Here is a 20,055-nt window from a genome sequence, read left to right as displayed (position 1 = left end):
TTTCCCTTTTTTTTTTTTTTTTTTTTTTTTTTTTTTAACATTGCTGTCTGGGGGGGTAGCTGTTAGTCTGCGTGGTGAGTGGGCAGGGAGCAGCAGGAGAGACAGATCCCTTCCCTGCAGGATTCCCAAGAGGGGTGCACCGCTGTGACCAGGAGAGCTGGGGTGGGACCTTGGGACACTTGCCATTTTGCACATAGTTAGCTCTTAGTGATGATAATCTGATTGCAGGACCCTTGGAGCCCAAGTAGTAATGGCTTCTGTGGGGAGAGCTGATTAGCGTTGATCTCCAGGGAGGGGTTGCCCTCTCTCTGCAGAGTAAGGAGTGCTTCTGGAGCTTGCACACTTAACACCTTGTTATCGACAGCCCACAAATGTCTGAAGAAGAAGGGGAGCTATTCTAGAAGGACCTGTTTATAATTGAGGTTTTATCAGGTTGCTCAGTCCCAGGTGGATGGGGGAGTACAGGAGGGCCAGAATTCCTGTGTTGAGGAAGAGAGGTGCCTTAGCCCCAAGCAGGTTTGCATTGCCTGTCCTTGGGTTTGGTGGGCCAGAAGTCTTTCAAACCTGGGCTTCCCACTAGTGTAACTGTCTCCTGTGCTAATTCTGAGTCAGCTTTCCTTGGGGTGCCGTCCGGCTGAACTGGATCACCTTTTCCCAAAGTCTTGGTGTTTCAACTGAGAATGGAAGAATAAGCAAGGTGGTGGTGGGGTGCAATGCTCCCGTCTCTGTGCTCAGTTCACTCTGTAGACATTTTGGTGGTAACCTGGTAATCCGACAAGTCACTTGGGGGAACAGTTTGATCTTGCTGTGGGGATGGTGCCACATTATGGGGGAAGCTCTGTTCTTAATCAGTGCAGAAGCCGTGAGGGGAAAAACAAGTCTGCAACATCACTTGGCAACACAATTATTATAATAGGGTTTGCTTCTTCCTACACTGCCCAACTGAATTATTTTCTCCATATGGTGGAGCTACTCTGTTTTTAACTGGTTCTTCCTGCCCCTTCACCAGATGGCTGTTTTTATGTAGGACCTCACAGCTCTTGCACGTTGTGCCTTGCTAAGCTGAGAGCAGGGAAAGGAACTCAGGTGAAAGCAGGCTCAGGACAGATGCTGCTAGCCCTGGTCGTGGGGGAACAAACATATCTGGAGCCGGACATTAGGCATCACTATTAAGATGAATATTTAGATGGGGGTTGGAACTAGACGACCTTTAAGGTCCCTTCCAACCCAAACCATTCTATGGTTCTGTGTTACCTAACAGGATAACTCAAAGCTAGCATCCTGTTTGGTTTTGGTGGTCATGAGATTTTGATCAGATCAAAAGGAGCTGTAATGGGCTGCATACTGTAAAATCTTCCCCTTCTGGGTTGTCAGCTCACTTCAGGCCTCACCTGTAACAGCTCATTGTCATCATTGTCTTAGGTGTTAAGCACAGGTCTGCTAATACATTGCAATCCTGTCTGTCCTCTTGCTATTTTTGTCTTCCTAGGGCAGGGCACCCACCTGTAAGCTTCTTGTTGCTCCCCAGGTGGCAGGGGATCCTGCACCACAGCGTGCCTCTGCTTTGAGTGCATCCTCGTGATGCTAAGGACACGGGGAGTAAAAAAAAACCCCAAAACTGCACAAAATAAAAGGGACATACAGAAATACCAACAGTAGGTGCGGAGTGTTTTTTTTAAATCACTTCTGTAATTTACACTTCAGGAAAAAATAGCCCACCTGGGTTCTGGGTAGCCAGGCGCTCTGCATCTGTATTCAAGGGCCTTCCTCATTTGCTTTTAGTCTGCTTTTCTAAGGAAATGAGATGTGTGTGATCACACTGCTGCTGTGTTCCCCTTAACTTTTGAATCCGGTGGACAAATTCAAGCAAATTTGATGCAGGGGGAGAGGTCTCAGTGGTATTGAGTTCTACATGTTTCATGAAAATAGGCAGCTGGGCAGAGACCCTGTTAATGCATGCCCCGGGGGAAGGGCTGCAGTGTCAGCTTGCCAGTTAATATATATTATTGGAGGAGTGTCTCTGTATAGGAGCTCAGTCCCGAGACACCTGGCTGTAGGAAACGGTAGAAGCCTTCCTCTGGCCTTTTGGTTTTTAATTTTTTTTTTTTAGTTTGGTTTTTTTTTCCTTTGGTGAGACTTGAAAATAAAAATAACACTTTTCATCTTCAAAGGGCTTTACAAACATCAGCTAATTAATCCTTCCCTCGTCTAGTTTGCCGCTTCAAGGAAGAGTGGAAAAGCGGGGATTTTTCTAAAAGTGAGCAAGATGGATCCTCAGAGGGCCCATCTCAATCCTGGAGGGTCTGCGGCTGTTGCTCCACTCCAGAGCATGCAGCTCTGTACCATGTTGTTGTTTGCTCTTTGTTTCTGTAGCAAACAAATAAAAAATGGAATTCAAACAAACAACCAAGAGATGTCCCCCAACACATGTGCCCCAGCTTATGGGTAAACCATCAACCTGAAAAAACTGTAAATTGGCTTAATCAGGAGGGGGAAAAAAATTCCCATCATTCAGTTTTAGATCTTTAAAATTGATCACGATCAATCCTCACAGTTCTCAAATTTTCTCATAAATTACCTCAAAAACACAATAAGGGCACTTCCTGTCCTTCTCTTGATGTCCCCGAGGATCTTGTGGGCATTGTCAAAACCAAAAGCTTGAGACATCTGCTGGTCCAGGTCTCTTCGCCCTTGGTCCAGCAAACTGTACTTTGGGTACAGCGTCAGTCCTGCTGCTGCTGTGACAATGTGGAGTCAGGGAAGAGCGCTACGCTGACGCTGGCCCTCTCCGTTGGATGGAAGAGTATAACTACAAACCAGGTCTGACTCTGGAGCAGTCGGCACAATGGTGTGGACGGGAGGAGGGCACAGAGCGCAGCCCTCAGTGGGTTTAAGTGGCTTTTATTCTGTTGGCCTCAAATGAGCGCTGGCTGCTCTTCCCCAGCTGGATCCAGGTTTTGGTACCAATGGCAGCTCTGACTTCTGTTCAGGAGCCGCCCCTGCCTTGGTTGTGTGCAGGGTGGGCATCAATGCAGAAAGCCGGTGCTCCTGGTGGGTTTTCCCTTTGCCTGGGTCTGGCAGAGGTGTCAGGATCACCTCTAGTCACAGGGATACGGTGTGGACCACCACAGTAGTGCAATAACGAGATACCCCGTTGAGTAGAGGGAGAAACTATAAAGAGGGCATGAGAGCTGAACTGGAGGTGCCTATAGCTGGAACATCTCTGCCACGGTCAATGCCGAAGACGGCAGGTCACGGTTACAGCCATCCCGTGCTCCTTTCCTGAGGGCTTGGCTGAGGGAAGCCTCGTCTGAATGCAGTATGTGCTACAGGCATTGGGAGCAGGGAGTTTGGCTGAGAAAGGGTTTGGCTCTCGCAGCGTGGGGAGAGGGAGAGGTTTTCATGGCACCTTCGGGACATGGGAACCAACATCCATTGAGGTCCATTGTGGTTTTTTTTCCAGCATCCTCTCCACTGTCTGTTGTGGATCCAACTCAAAAATAAAGCTTTAGGGATGGACTGGCGCTCTGATTTAAAAAAAAAAAAAAATATATTTTTTTGGCCCTTTCACAAACATTTGGAAATGCATTAGAGTATTTTGGTGTGGTTGAGCATGGTTACACTTGATACAGTGAGTTAGCCTTGGAAGGCAGCAGGTGCTGTGCTTTTGGTTTTCCTTGCCAGCGTGGAGGAGTTTTCTAGATCCTACCTGTGCCGAGTTTTCTATCAGGATCCTGAGGTAAGATCTCAGAGCTCAGCAGCCTCAAAGCTTTCAGCTTTCTAGGTTTCTTTCTCAAGAGAAATCCTGTATTTAATTTCCTCTTGCTAGCTTTTCCAGGGTGATTCTCTCTTCATTAGTGTTCAACGGGTGTGAACTTTTCTGGGGTCCAAACCAGGACATGCATACAACTTTGTATCATTGCATGACTTTTGTCATGCAAGCTTTTTGCTCTTGTCAGCAAATTTTTTTTTCTATTCCACTTTGCATCAACATGGAGTTCTGTTGCAGATATGGTTACAATTAGAAAATAATGATTTTAGTATTGTTAGAGCATGAATTAATTACAATTTCTGGTGGGATAGAAAAAAGCAAGAACAGAAAACAGTTCTCAGATCTGGGGCTTAAAGTATTTCTCACTATTGTTGCTGCAGCAGAAGTTTTCCTTATTTTATACATATTTAGTATTATGCTACAACTGAAAAGCCTGGATCCAGAAATACCGCAGAAGGAAGAAATGGTGATTACAGAGCACAGGTTCTCAAAGGAAGCTATTTTACGTTTCCCCAAAGTAAAAAAAAAAAAGGGGGGGGGGGAAGAAAAAATAAAAAGACCCTCGGGCTTCTCTGCATCAGAAATGTGATGCAGTACTTTGAGTAGAAACATACCGAGTTCCCTGCAAATTCATTGTCTTCAAATCATTGCTTTGAGCTTCCCCAGCCCATCTCTGCATAACTTTAATTTGGCTGCCTGTGTCTGCATGCATAGATGTGCAAGAAATGAGTCCAGAGTGGCTCTCGAAGTCTTGGTTGGGTTTGCCGGACTGGTAGATAGGAAAAAGGAAAAAAAAAAAAAAGTAATTCTTCTTTTAAACTGAGAAACTGAGATCAGGCATCAGGGAGATGCAGTAAACAAGGAGCCTGGCATTGCTGTTTTTAGACAGGCGCTGTTCGGAGTAGGATTGCGCTTTAGGAGGTGCTAAGTATGTTCAGCAATATTGGCGTTTTGTTTCAGTTGGATGAAGGTCCAAAAGCAAATCTGAGCCCTTCATGAATGGAAACGGTCTTCCCTCGCGCGCCCCCATCTTGCTTCTCTGACTTACCTGGCGAATGTAAAGACCCGCCTCCCTCCTCTCTCCGTCCCACCTCGACCTCTGCTGAGACGTACAGCAGCTTCTCACGTCGGGTGAAGGAAAGCCAGGAAAGCCCTCAAACCGCCTTTCCCCGGCCACGCCACCCTGCGGGGATCGCAGAAGTTGTGCCACTTCATCCTTCAGCTGCCGTGGCGTGTTGCGGGGCGGTGACAACGAGCGTAAACAAAATACATAATTAATAAAGCAGCAGCGGTTTGCGTGCGGTGCTTGGCGATGGGTGGGACGTGAGGAGGAGCGGCGGGGTAATTATAGATGTGAAAAATGAGTCGGGAACATGCGGTAACCTTTCTAGGTTAGCTGTCCCTGTGATCAATGGCCTACATTGTTTTCTCACTAACCTTTTGGTGAACCTTCCCTTAGAATAACAGGGGAAATACAGTTATTCCCTTCCCCGTCTTGTTTGTCGGTAAAGCGCTCGCGTACCGCCTTATTATTGTACCCTAAATATTGCTGTGTGTTGGTAGTAAATCCTACGGCGGGTAATGAGCTGGACCTTTCCGTCCTCCCCATGCCCAGCTGGAGGCCGCCTGCCCATCGTGGTGCAGGCAACAGCACCGACACTATCGCTGTCTTGGTTAAACCAAAAAGACCACTTTCCACAACTAAAATAGGTGTTAGGGGAGCTGCAGGGATGGAGGTGGGGAAGGGTGCGGTAAAGGAGGTAACGAAACCAAAGGTGTACGCTACGGTTTTTGGTGGAGGGATGGGGAAGCCCCAAGATGTTGGGGTGATAAATTCATGGGCTTACAACTGGTGGCACAGGCCTGGATGAAAGTGTTTTTTAGGGGGAGGTATTTGTCCATTTGCAGCCCCTGCTGCTTGAATGTACTGTGGTTTTACCTATCAAAGCCAAACTTACTCTGTTTTCAGTAATTTCTGACGCAGCCCTCAAGTCAAGAGGTTTCTGAGAGCTGCAGGCAAGTTTACGAAGCCTGAACTCCTCCGTCAGGAGGAGGATGGTTTGGTTCAGGCGTTTTGGGGCGAAGCATAGGATGTACACCAGATAAAATTGCAACATGTTAAAAAAAAATGTGAAGAATGCCAGGAAGTGTTCTTGAACCCTTGACTTAGCAGAGGGCTAAATGGTTACAGGCAGTCATGATAATTGAAGCTATGAATGTATACGTAAGAGAGCCCCTTCTTTCAAGAAAGGGTGGATCTTTGCCTTCATGTCCTGGGAAGTACTTTCGATTGTTGCATTTATTTCTCTGGAGTAATTACCAAACTTCCCCTCAGCCAAAAGCATTCCTGATATATGGGGATTTCTTTGCCCTTTACAAGGACAGTACTGGCTACTTGAAAAACAGTCAAATTAAGAAATGACATACGTACTGCAGTGTGATCCAAGGACGAATTAGAAGTTAAAATTAATCAGACGGGAATCAGTCCAAATTCCCCTCATGCATGGTGAAGAGGGGAAAAGTTTCTTTTCTATGATGTTTTTTTCTTCAAGTTTTGTCTCTCCAAAATTTCTGTCATGGCCACCTAAGATTTTAACATGCAGGAATTGTTTATATTTTTTCAGAACATCGGGATAGCTTTAAGAATTTGTTTTGGCAAGAAAAAAAAGAAACTGTAAAAGGAGACATTTGAAGAGTCCCAGAAACAAATATATGACTATGTGTTGACATGTTATGAAGGTGTTGGGAGCGACTCCTTACTTAAAATTGTGTTGAAATTTGCACTTACTATGGATTTAAATTCATCAGCTTCACACTTTAATGATTGAATTTAGTCTCCTGATTTGGTACAGAGATGCGTTGGAGAACAATTGAATTTTCCATGTGATGGTTTTAAATGAAGAATGAACTTGACTTTTTAGGAGAATTTATTTTAAAAGTCTTCCTTCTGAAGCGTTCGTTGCCTTTCTCCCTAGAAGCATCATGGTTCCTTCGGGACTGTTTGCACACCACACGTGCGTTCTTGCTTGTATTCTGGTTTTCTGTCCAGCTCCAGTAAGATGTGTGGCATTAAAGTCAGAGTTGTTCCTCTGCTAACAGCTGCAAGGGCTGTCTTCCATGTCTGGACAATCAGGGAACTGCAGTCTTTGGCCCTAAAATGGGGTAGCTCCCATCCCCGTGTGAGACACGGTGTGGGTGGGAGCAGAGGGCATTCACGGAAAGCACGGCCCAGAGACGGTGTTTCGGGCTTGCCTTTGCCGTCCCTTTTGCTCTGTAGGCACTGGACCAGCATTCAGCCCAGGAAGGGTAAAACCTCGGAGGAGAGCTGGGAAAGGAGGGGGATGTCAGGAGGAAATAAACTGGTGTTTGGAGCAAGCAGGCGAGCCGAGCAGCTTGAGAGTGGAGCAGGGACTGGTGGGGACGGCGGGAGGAGTGGGAGGGAAGGGCAGGGACTGGGGGAGCTGGCACGGGAGATGGGGTATGGGGGGAGCGGGGCCCCACTTGTTGCAGACAAAGGCACGGGTCCCCGTGAGCCCTTGGGGTGCTGCTCACCACCATCACCGTGCTCAGGGCCTGATTTTCCATGGAGAGCGGGGCGTACACAGTTACCTTTCAGTGCTCGGGTTTGTGCTTGAGAGCCTTGGGCACTCGAGGTCCGCGCTGACGCCGTGCGTGCTGGAGGGTGTTTGCGTGCTGGTTTGTTTGGGGCAGCCGTGTGTTACCGGCAGCCTGAGATTTTAGCGATCATCCTTTGTCCATCCTGCAGATATGCTTAAGCCTTACTTCACTGTACTCTTCACATAATTGGCAGTGGGATACCAGTAGCCTGGGCCACTGGGGCTTCCCAGTGGGGCTGCTCGCATCCATGGACTCTATCCTGTCCCCATCAGCTGCAGAATCCAGACTGTCAGTGGTCACCCTGGCGGGTAAGGGACTGCATTTTGTGCAGGCTTGGTTGCAGGTCCTGGCTTAGCAGATGCTAAGCAGCAAGTCCCAGAGTTGATATTTCCAGGGTGATGAGGGATCCCAAATCAGGTTGCAAGTCTTTTAGGGCAGGGGCTGTTCTCTTACTTTTTTTTACAGCATCTAGTTCAGTAGGGCCCTACTTAACCCTTCCAGATGTTAGCCCTAATATAAATACAATAAAAATAAGTGAAATTCAGAGTGGATTTGAGTTTCTGCAATTCTGTGGAAGAGGAATGTTTTTCTGCTGTGCCGTGCCCTGCTGCTTGTACAGGGGGCTGTTGTCAGCCGCTCTGCAGGCTGTGTTGATTCTGGTAGGGCTCGAGTTGAAGGTGGAAATTTTTAACTCTGCAGCAGGAATAGCCAACTGGGACAGCTCCAGGGAGCCCTTGTTGTGCCCAGCCACCTGTACCTCCACATGCGGGTGGGCAGGCATTCCCAGGCTTCTCCTAAAACTTGTTTGTAGACCGGGCAGGTCCTCACAGCATAGGCAGGATGCCGCGACTCACCAAGGGGGGCATTAAAGTGGGCCTTGGATTTCGTGAGCTGCTCCCGACACAACTACTGTCTTGTTGGGTGACATCTACAGGTCGTTTCGCCTCAAAATCTGGTTTGCCTCAGTAATACCCATCTCTTTTAAAAGACTCTTCGAGTCCATGTATTATTATTGCTATTCCCAAATATCATAAATAGAAGACATTGTGGTCTAATAGATACAGCACACTGTTCGCAAGGACCCCGCTTCTTTTCTTGGCTTTGCTATGCTCTCTCCCTATGATCTTGGGTGAACTGCTCCACCAATCTGTTCCCCTGTCACCACACATCGCCTTAGATCATCAATTCTCTGGAGCAGACACAGTCCCTTAGCACATCGTGTTTTAGTGTCTAGCATTATGAGGCTCCGGTCTCCGCCGGGACTTCTGCGTGCTACAGAAATACAAATAGTTGCTGCTAATAATAATATCAGATCTGTGTGGCTCTTCAGAGATAAGTAAAGGGCAATGCTCCTTTCTCCGAGGAGCAGGCAGGATAAGTACTTTATTTTTGTCTTTGTCTTCTTCTAATTAAAAAAAAAAGTAGCCAGTAGACATGATTAAAAGAAAAAAAAATAAAAGAAGGCTGCAGTAATTTGATATTTTTAGCCTCAGACCTGCTACTTGCTCTGTGAAGCCAGTCTTAGGATCATGGCCTGAATCTGGTTCGTATCCGTGTTTGCCAGAGATAGAAGTCATTTGGAGCCTTATATTTGACAGTTGGCTCAGTACTCGGGCTAATCCCATAAAACCACCGTGCAGCTTGGTGCAACTTTCAGTATTTGCTGTGAACAAAAGTCTTGGGGAACATTATAGAGCAGGCACGAGCTTTGCTTGGCCGAGACGTGGCAGGGCTCTGGGCTGGAACGATAAGGGGTTGGTATGGAGCTGAGTGTGGCAGAATGGGAGGCTGTTGGAGATGAGAAGTCAACTCTTGTCTGTCTCTGTGTGCTTTGGGATTTTTTTAATTATTATTTCATTTCCAAAGAAACACAACAGCAACAACAAAAGGTCTTAAATATTCAACAGTGAAAACAATAGATTTGAAAAGGAAAACAAAAAGTTAGAGCCAGCTCTGGCATTGGTGGACATTTGGCTCTGAGGGAAGCGAGAACAGCTTGGATTTGCATAAATTGCATACTGTGGGTCAGAAAGCGGAGTCAGAATTATGCTTTCGTTGCGGTGGCATGAATGGGAGCACATAATTGGCATTCTTTCCCTCTTGATCAGATGCCTCCTTCAGGGGATCTCTGCACCCAATACATTGCAGCTCATCCATTCACTGCCTGGCATGGATAGGGCTTTTGTTTTCAAATTATGATTTTTCTATTCTCTGATTTCTTCCATAACCTGGGAAAGCCCAAGCCCTCCCCCCTCCATGCATTACCCTTTGTTTCAGAGAACAACCAGAGGTCACGCTGTGTTGAATGTAGCTGTTGTTGCATCACCCCCCATGCATGTTTCTGCATTTCTGGGTCAGCGTGGAGCTGACGACCCCCGGGGCCAATGGTCGTGGTGATTGGCGTTGTGCACCTCCTCTGAAGTTTATGGTGTCCTGCATTTCTGAGTCCGAAGAGATGAGCGTGATTGTGGTCAGTCCAGCAGGGCTTCCGCCAGGGATGTACGAAGATGCACTTCTGGCTGGGACAAGCTTAGTATGTCTCTTGGCTGACCCAGGACCTGGCTTTCTTTTCGATCATTGGGCTTAATAGCTTTTCTTGCCTCTTAAGATTCCCAGCTCAAGTGCAATGAGGACTTGCTAGCGGATTCCAATTCAGCAAAGCACTTAAATGTATCCTTAACTTTAGCTGCATCCAGTGCCCAGGGACCCAGGCACGGATTTGCTTCAGGTGATGCTTATGGGAAAGCGTTTCGCCGAACTGGAGCCGCAGCCTCCAGCGAGTGTGTATAGTGCTGCTAAAAACTGCTGTCCGTTCGGACGTCGGCAGCCACGTGGAAGCCTTCCCGGCTGGATGTCAGGTCCTGGTCCTCCTCCTCCCCGTGTGGTTGCCTGTCGGCACTGCTCGCCCAGGGCTTCCTCCCACCTTGGATGTGGGTTTGCAGTTACTCTCTCCACGGAGTCACCGGCCGGACCAAATGCCACGTGCCACTTGGCCACGTCCTGTCCTTTCTTGGGACCGTGCTCACCCTGCCGTCGATCTCCGATCCGCCCAGCGGCGAAGGCAAATAACAGCTAACAGCTATTGATGGCTGAGGCCTGCCTCTTCATTTATCCACAGACAAATGTTTTAACCTGTCGGCGCTAAGAAATCATATTGATTGGAGAGATTTTGTTTTATTCCTTGGGTCTGTTAATCGAAAGGGCGAATCCTCCTTTAATATCTTTCTGCCGCGGGCTCGGTTCTACTGTACCTTGTCCGAAAAAGCTTTTATTTTCAAGGCAGAGGGAAAATGATGTTTATAAAATATAAACTACGGGAATTTTCATTCCCCTCTGGCTTTAGGAGGAGGAGAGCAGCTGGTAGAGAGTGGATGAGAAAGGCTTTATCTGCTATATTTTGGTTACTGCGCTTTGAGTGATGGGTTTAATAATTGATAGAGCAATTTAGCAATGATCCATAATCCTGAAAGAAGCCTACGCTCCCCTCCCTCTCCCTCTCCCTCCCTCCCTCTGAGACTGACAGGCTGCTCTCAGTGTTTTTGTCTGCAAAATTTCATCCTTTGGTTTCTGTAAACAGCCTGACATAGAAGAGGGGGAAAAAAGCAACTGTTTCTAAATCTTTTGTCTTGTTTCCACAAACAGCTGCACTGCCTTCTCCAGCTCAGGGCTTCAGTCATTTGCTTGCACACTCTTGCTGAAGAGAGCAGGAGGTTTTCTTTCAGGCCCTAACCTAAATGGAATGTATATATGCAATGTATATAGGAGAACAGAGCGGCGTGGAGCCCCCCAGCAGGCACCCCTCCCTCCCCATTTAAACCCAGGCTTTGTTCGTGGCTGAATCCAGCTTTCTTAACCCCAAGAAAGGTGCACAGTGATGACAAGTGATTGGGATATGTTATTGTGGTTTACTTGAAACTCTTCCAGGATTATTAACCCATGGAAATTGATTTTCCCAAGAGCCTCGTGTGGATGGTGACAGCAAGCGTTGGGATCCCATTGGGGTGCCCGGTATGTGAGTGTCTGTGACACCCCATTTTTAAAGATGGATGCACACTATCCGCACTTGCCCAGCTTGCCCCCATAGCAGGACTGTGTTTGCAGGCACGTGGCGTGCACCCCCTCCATGGCGGTAGGGACTTTCCGTGCTCCTGGGCGCGATGTTCCACCTCCCTCTTCATCCACAGTGAGTGCAGGAAGAGAGCAGAAAAGATAAGAAAGAAAAAGGAGGTAGGTAAGCAGGAGAGAAAAAGAGACAAGTTTATAGGTACTGAATATGCATTGAGGCCAAGGCAGGGTGAAGATAGGGAGGAGGTGCACCCTGGCAGAAGGCTGGGTATAGGCAAAGTCAAGTGAGATGTATTAAGTTACATTTTTCCACAAGTATTACACAGAATGCCAGATTGACAACAAGTTGTAATTAAGCATGACATAAAGTCAGCTATGCACAGCTGTATTATTCCTTAAAATTACAAGGGGTGAGGTCCTTTGGGGCACAGCAAAGTTTATGGATGCTCAGCCATGGGAGGTCTGTAAGACAAGCTGGCTGAACGCTTGCCAGCAGTGAGACGGGCATGGGATGGCCCGATATCAGGGCAGGGAGGGAGCGGGTGACTTCCCGGGGTCCGGGCTAGCCCTGTCAGCCTCTGACACCATCCTCCGGAGTATTTTCACCCTTCCCAGTCAGCACCCTGGTGGAATACGAGTGGTGTCAAGGGGCTGGTGGTTTAGTCTGCTTCTATGATTTGTTTGCTATTAAATACCCTTAGTAATGATAGTCTCCTGAGGCTTGTTTGATAATTATACCAGTCAACTCCAGAAGTAATTCTTGTGTAACTTGCTCTCTGTTTTTAAAAGACAGAAAGAGCTGTGTGTGTACACCTGCTAAAAGCACCCTGGAACCTGCATCTATACGCCCTGAAACACTCCCAGCTATGTAGTATTTTGCCTGTATGTAGGAGGATCATGGTGACCTTCCTAATGACAAACGTATAGTTACTGTACCATATGGAGTTAGAGTAGTTCAGGTGGGGGGAGGCCTTGGGAGGTCACGTAGCCCAACCTGCTGGTTAAGGTAGGGTCAGCCATGAGATCAAGATCAGGACTTTGTCTTGCCAGGTCTCGAAAGCCTCCAAGGACAGCAACTGCACACCCTCTCGCGGCAGCCTGTGCTGGTGGTTCGTTATCGGCACAGTGGAGGGGTTTTCCCTGTCCCCAGTGGGAACCTTCCCTGTTTCAGTTTGTCTGTCATCTGTACCTCCTGCTGCCCACCTGAGCAAAGGGCCTGCCACTATCTTCTCTACGTGGCAGAGGAGAAGGGGGCAGGCTGCTGTCAGGTCCCCCATGGCCGTGTCTCCTCGCACTCAAGTTGCTCCCATTGACCCACGCACTGGGGTCCCCAGGCTGAACGTGGTATCCAGATGTCATCTCACAAATGTGGCTGCAGGTGGGTCATCACATTCCTTGGTCTCCTGGCCCTGCTCCGGGGAGGCTGTTGGTCCAGCTGCTAGCAGGGTGCTCGTTTTAGCCCACTGCCCCTCAAGTCAAGGTGCTCACGGCCTTTCTCACCGAGCGGTTCCCCAGGTATTGTCACCAGGGCTGATTCATCCCAGGGGCAGGTGGCAGCATTCATCCTGGCTGCGTTTCAGAAGGTCCCCGTTGGGCTGTGCCTTCTGCCTGTCCAGGTCCCTCTGGGTGGCAGCCCTGCCCTCAAGCACATCACCAAGTCTCTCCAGTTCGGCATCACCCGTAAGCTGGATGAGAAGGCACTCAGCCTCCTCCCCGGGTCAGTGATAAAGGTGTTAAACAAGACCGGTCCTGGGATAAACCCCTGCGGTACCTCACCTGTTCCCAGCCTCCAGTTTATATTTATGTCCTGTAACATAAACCATCCCCAAAGGCTGAGCAGATCCAGCTTCCAGTCCTCTGAGCCGATACAGATATTTTTTATGGGTTGCAAACTAATCTTGAGGGATGGGTGAGGGCAACGTGAGCGATGCAGTGTTGGAGCTACCCTCTAGTGGTGGTCGTGCTGGTGGTCTGACAGCCCTCGAAATGGCTCTGTCTACACCCACAGTCCTTTCCAGAAACTTGGGTGTAGCCGTGTTTGACCTGTGAAATAGGGAGTGTGTTAGTAGAGCCTTTAGAGGCACTGTCCCTCCTTACAACTCAACCCAAAACATCTTTGTGGGTAAACAGCATACTCTGATAGATTGGGTGATGTTCCTCAATGGCCCTTTCCCTGTGTTGACTAAACTCTCCGTGGTTTGAACTGTATGCTGGAATCTGAAAGTCATGGTGTGCCTGCGTATTCTGGGATGAGTCCTGACACCCAGGGCTGTCCCTTGCTACGATTCTGCTGCATTGGTGCTTCCCAACGTGGTCCAGAGATCATGGCAGTCCTTGAGGCCCTAGTGAGAGGTCTGCAGACCTGTACCACTTCTGTATGGGCTTTGGCTGAGCATCCAAGCAAAATCCAGCAGTCGGGGATGCAGGAGAAATGCAGAGGACCCACAGCAAGGCCAGCAATAAGGGTGAGCCCGGCTCTCGCTGTCTGGGAGCAGCACAGGTAGGGTCTAGAGCTGCTCTCCTGCCCACTGCATGGGACGGGGAGGGAGCAAGCACGCCGGGGCTGTTGGTGCTTGTAGGTGTTAAGCTCTGGCCCTGGTGGCTGGCTTTTTCACAGGCAGAAAGTCTGCAACTGCCCAGCCCCGGAGCGGTGGAAGGCCTTGAGTCTGGGGGTCATCCACATTAGATGTCTGCATCCCTTCCAGGTGTCTGTGCGAGTGGAGGGGCGAGGGAAATAGCAGCTATAACCTTTTACTTCCAGAATATGAGCCTGTCTCCTTTTACAGCCCTGCACTTAAAAAGTGATTTGGGGTCTGAGAGGTACAAACGGACAAAAAAAGGTGCTGTATGCCCTCCATCTCCATTAACTAAGAGCTAAGGGTACTCTGCATGCTGCAGTACATGGCAATAAAAAGTAGATACCACCACAAAATAAAAAAGGGTCAAGTGAGCAGGTGTGAGAAAGAGTCCGTAAAGATGCCAAAGAAAGGGTTCGGCTGAGAGGAAGATGGAGCCCCACCACTTGAATAAAAACGCCTTTGTAAGACACGTGAAGGATGCAGCTCCTCCTCACAGGGGGTATCTTGGTGCACAGGAGAGCACAAGCCCTGAGAGGGATCAAGCCCTGGGCGTGCAGCCGTTCAGGCCAAGGGGTTCGGCTCCTGCCTCTCTGCCTCTGCCCAGGGCTTTCTGGATGGAGATGTGAAAGCTGCTGCCTCCTAGATGAGACTAACAGGTAGAAGACGACAGGAGCGGTGTATATCGACTCAGCAGACGGCGTCACTGTACGTCTGTCTGCACTGCCTGCAGCTGCCCGCAACCTTCTTCTAGAAGCGTCGCCCCGAAGGCGAGAAGCAGGCATGCTCTCTGCTCAAGGTGCCAGCAAGTATCAAGTTTTGAGTTATATTTTTGTCTGATATGTATACTTGTCCATGAAGGACTTTGCTGAGAGAATCACACTTGGCCACGGGACCCTACCAGAGGTGGTAAATTATCCCCGAGGAGGGCAGTTTGCAGGGAAGTTTTAAAATTCAGAAAGAGCCCAGCTCTCCGAATCCAAGTCTGTGGAAATGAATTTTTTTGGCATTTGTTTTTAATGTCCTGTGATGTGTGGGTGAAAAAGCCAGCGAGCTAGACTGGTAATTAATTTTCCTGACAGAAACACCAGACAATGAAATTACCCTGCCACAAAGCAGGGTTGCTAAAGTAAATACTCTGCCAGCGGCAGGCCTGAAAGCAGGACGGGGTCATATGTGAGGTGCAAGCAAATGATGAGATGGCTCTTCTGCCTCTGGGGACCTGTGGGTGCTGCCAGCATGGGGACCCTCGCACCCTGGGTCCCCAGCACCAGCAGCTCTCTGGTAGACGAAGGCATGTTCAAGCTGGGCTCCAAGGTGATGGAGGACTTGTTGGATGCAGTGCTGAGCTGAGGAGTGGGTCACCCTTTGCTGGCCAGGGGAGCAATTTGGTCTGGGAAAGGGGTCGGAGGTGTGGGAAGGTGGGGATGGGCTGGCTGCTTCTCTCCTGGAGATCCAGGCTCTTGGTGAGGCTCTTCAGTCTCTCCCAGGCTGGTGGTGAGTAGTTTCTAAATCTTTGGTCTATGCTGGTGAGATTTGTGTGAGCTGTAGAGCAGGTTGTGCCCGCACATAGAGAAGGGCAGTGCCTTTCGTTGGGAGACATCAAAGGCAGAGGAAGGACAGGAGGGTGAAGTTCGCTGTTTTCCCTCCGTGTCTCTCAAACTGGAGGCTGGAATTACTGTGCCGAGGGTGTTGTGGATGCACAGCCGAAAAACTGGCAGAGAGCAGTAAATGGGGATGTTCCTGCACGTACCAAGGTGTCTAGCAGCGGGCTGCCTTTGTGTGGTTTCACACAAGATCCCCACCACAATGGAAAGGTTTGGTGAGTCTGTGCTAAAACAAGCAGTATTATTGGTACAGAAAACACTTCCCTGTGCAGTCATGGAGAGATCTGCTGAAGACTTCAGCGCTGTTCTGGGAGGACCTACTGCCATGTGAATCGTCTTTCCGATTTATAATTGCAATACTCTGATGTGTACACTTTAATAGGGCATTTTCCCCTGTTAATAGTGTTACCAGCTGCAGAATTGAGAAATCCCACATAAGCACTGGCTAAGACATGGAAATGTTTTCTTTCCCTTTGGAAAAGAGAATTACACCATTCTTATTGCTGAGCTAAATCTGAGCGCTTTTAGGAATAAAAAGGTCAGTTGTGGAGTGGACTGTGTGCGCATTTTAGGACCAGAGTTATTTAATGTATTAATTATCTGTAAAAAGTGGTGGACCAGCAGCGAAGTGCTTAAGTGTGCAGATACCACATACCTGCTTGGGTTAGGCTGCAGAAAAGTGTGAGGAACATTTAAGGGACTTGATCTAGATTACAGACAACATTATGCCAGATCAGTGCAGTACTGAAAGGCAGTAAACATTGGAAGAGGAAAAACGAACTATTTCTACATAATTCTATGTCCTAAATTAACTGCAGCTCCTCTGGAGAAAGGACTGTGTGTCTCAGAGGATCTCCCAGATAAAACATCTGCTGAAATGCCTTGTGTCACTCCAAAAGCAAACAAAATATTAGGCTCAGGGAAGACTGGAACGTGAAAGCATTCTGCAAATAGTGTAAAATAAGTCTGGGGAATATCCTCATGTTTAACTGTTTCTAGGTCTGTTCAGCCTGTCTCCAAGCAGTCGTGCCAGGAAGAGGAGTTGTAGGGCCAGGCGGTGCAAGTGAATTGAAACATCCATGGGATGGAACACTGAGAAGCCAGAAGCTGCCGCAAACAAGGGAGAACAGGGCAGAGATATAAAAATAGCTTGTGCTAAAAGAAAGGTGATTCGAGCACTTCCGTCTTCACCTCTAGGCCAATCCATGTGAAGATGAAGTGAGAGGTGACAAATTTAAACCCGATGAAGGAAAATCAGGCTTTAAACAGCTGAGTTAAGATGGTATTGAAAGCAGAAGGTTGCCTGTGGAACTCCGTGCCACAATGTGTGATTGAAGTCAAGATCTCACCTTGTCTTAAAAAATTGACGTGTTTATGTTAAGAAAGAGAGGAGTTCCACGTGTTAGAGGTCTGTATGCAGAAGGATCTATGCATCCATAACTGAGCATACAGAGCAATTTCCAGCTGATAGAGGGTTGGAAGGCATTTCATCAGTGGACGAGTTGTTTCATTACAGAACTTGTAGCATCCTCCACCAAAACGCGTGGCGTTGGCCTTTAGCAGAGTGCCAGCAGGCAGGCAGACTGCTGCTCCTCCTGGGGTAACTCCAGCTCTCTCTTTTACACGGCCAACGGGAGGTATCTGCTAGCTGAAGATCTGGAAGCCTGTGTGGTGTCTGATACCTGTTGTTCTTGTGGTGTCTTAATGACTGCTTAATTAAGTTAGCAAGATCTTTTTGTCTTAGGGCTACTCCTTCTCCATGGAAAAATCGCAGTCGTGATGCGAAGGCAGGGCTGGGAGAAAGCCGCAGTGAATGCCGGCTGTGGTGTACATAGGGCACCGTCTCGCTTCGATCTGGCCCCCCTCTCGCAGGGCTTCTCATTGCTGTTCCAAAATTATCATCTGTTTGGGGCTGAATGGGCAAAGATTGCAACTAATGTTTAGGCTTGATTGAGTAATGCGAATACCAGCTTTCAAAAAAGCAAAATAAAATAAAACTATCTCACCACCTCCCCAGCCTATAATGATAGACTTCCCCTCCCTATAACAATAAGTTTGGTTTAAAATAATGAATGGTGCTCCATTTAGTTGCCTTTTATGTGTTTAAATGGTATGGACACTGGTTTTGTGCTTTTCTTCCGAACAGCAGAGGTGCAAAACTTCTTTTGTGTATGAAAAAGAAATACTCTCCTAATTGCTGCACTCCAGAAGCTGGAGCTTTAAGGAAAACCCACTGGACAGCTGAAGACTCACGAGAAAAAAAATTAGAAATTTTAGAGCTTCAAATTCTAGGTCATCCCTTCTTGCAGGGGTCTGGAAGGTGTTGGCAGCATAAGTGTGGGGAGAGAGGGGAGGAGGTGTGTGCTGCATATGACAGCAGTGCGAGCGATTTTTATGAACAGGGAGGTTTCTACACAAAATCACATTGGGAATATCCCAGTGATAGTCCACCCCTCTGCTCCTTCCACTTGAGTTAGTGGGAGGGATTTGAAGTTCAGGCGATGCGTGGCTGAGCTCTCATTAGTGACCAGGGATGTTTCGTTCACAATGTGGAAGGCAGACAGGGAGAGGCAGATGGCTTTGAATGCAGGATTTACATAGTAATGAGATTCAGGTCACCATAGCTGTCTTTTTCTCTCTGCATTTTGTCTAGGTGTCGAGTAGTGTGCAGGGATGACGGAATGGGGAGGAAAGGAGGAAAATTAACCCCTTGTTCCTAAGGAGAGGTTGATGCTAGAATAAAAAGTTTGTCACGATGGGCTAAAGAGCAATGGGGTCTGAGAACAACAAGCACAGATGAAGCTAGGAGGGCTGAAGGTAGCCACTTTTTAAGTTTCTGGCATGTTTTTTGTGGGACTGGCACAAAGCATCCTAAGCTTAACATCCCAGAATTTCCCATAATTTTTACGTTCTGCGTTGCTGGTTGGAGAACAGATAGTTTGGGGCTTTTATCATTACCAGTCAACCCAAAATTGGGGATTTTGGGGTTTCCGTTTGCGGACTGAAAATGGGGCATGGATTCTTGCTACAGGGCCTTTGCTCGTTTCTTTGGAAAAAATTAGCCATTTTGCTTGGTTTCTTGGCTAAAGACTTGTCTTCACATGACTATGTAATGGCGTGATTAAAACATAATATTTTCCACTGCAATTGGTAATCCGTAGTATGATCTCACTAGTGTCAGATCTTATCCTGATGACAGATGGGAAACTGGGAACCATGGGTTCTATTTCCAGCTCTGGATGGTGGCACTTGATTTGCTCAATAGTCAACCCTGGGCATTCCCAAAATATGCATCAGGGCCTGAGAAATCCCAAGGCTGTTTTTAAAATGATGAAAGTTTTGAAGCAACGTGTGTTCCGTTCTTTTAGCTGTCTTCTGCCTTTTTTTTTTTTTTTCTTTTTATTTAATAGTTAGAGGAGTATGGGAAAGTAAGTTTTTCTTTCTGTTGTACATCACCTGGCTCCAGAAGCTGGGGCTTTAGAAGCATTGCAAGATCTGCAAGAAGAGCAGGAGAGAAGCCATAGGTGATCCCTGTGTAGAATAGGAACTATGGCACTTAACTGCATGTGGAAGTTTGGGCTGAGGTAGGGAAAGTAAGGAAGGTGTTTGTGTGCGGAGGTGGGTTTCAGTATTTGTAAGATGCTTTGATTCTTCCACATAGAAGTTGCTTTTGAAATGCAAAGCATTTGGGATGCTAAGGGAAGGATTCATCTTGTCTCACTTTGTCCACTGGAGTTGAGGAAGCTTGTCTAGCCTCAGTGAAGAAAGATTCAAACCATCCCAAGACAGTGGGACAAATCCCCCTTGGGAGGGTGTCTCTCCATTGACTGCACAGTCTGCACAGTACCTGGCAGATTTGACACCAGCTTCTACCTGGCTGAAAGGTGAAATGACCCTCACCTTAAGGTCCTGTGGAAGTCTGAGCTGAGGCTGGTCTTGCTTATTTGGGCGTCTCTTCCGTGCTCCAGCCGGGGATCCTCCTGGAGAGCCGAAGCAAAGCTTTTGCCTTGTCCTCTCCTTCCTCGGCAGGGCTAACACTGAGATTCGCTGAGCAGAGGTGCCTCAGTGGGCATCTCCTGAAGCCGGCAGTAAATGCGTAGTGAGAGTGCTGCTGCATTTTGGCTGTGTGGGCTGGAAGGGAAGAGGAAATCTAATGAGGTGCCTGGGACAGGCTGGGAAGTGAAGGCTTTGTGGCTACTTCCTCCTGAGGAAAAAGCTTATGTCTAATAGATCTAATTATGTTATTTCTCTGTTTTATGGTTACATCCATTTGTTTAAAAAGTCAGTAATCCTTTTATACCAGTCCTGTAATGATTATTTAATGTCTGGCTGTTTGTGAAGCCCGCTGAGCTATGTGAACGGAGGATGCTTCACCGCAGGGAGCCTGCATGGTTTCTCCACGGGACGGCGAGCTGGG

At 47.9% G+C, this 20,055-nt stretch overlaps 1 protein-coding gene across 3 annotated transcripts in view; it reads left to right on the top strand.

The window, feature by feature from the left end:
* HIPK2 (homeodomain interacting protein kinase 2) overlaps positions 1-20,055 on the top strand; it is an 88,500-nt gene that overhangs the window by 33,664 nt on the left and 34,781 nt on the right. The gene's annotated exons all lie outside the window — the stretch shown is intronic.

Source organism: Haliaeetus leucocephalus, unplaced genomic scaffold, assembly GCF_000737465.1.
Source record: "Haliaeetus leucocephalus isolate CR32 unplaced genomic scaffold, Haliaeetus_leucocephalus-4.0 Scaffold206, whole genome shotgun sequence".
Lineage (NCBI taxonomy): Eukaryota > Metazoa > Chordata > Aves > Accipitriformes > Accipitridae > Haliaeetus > Haliaeetus leucocephalus.
The sequence above is the reverse complement of the archived record's forward strand: the minus strand, read 5'-3'. Positions and strand labels throughout refer to the sequence as shown.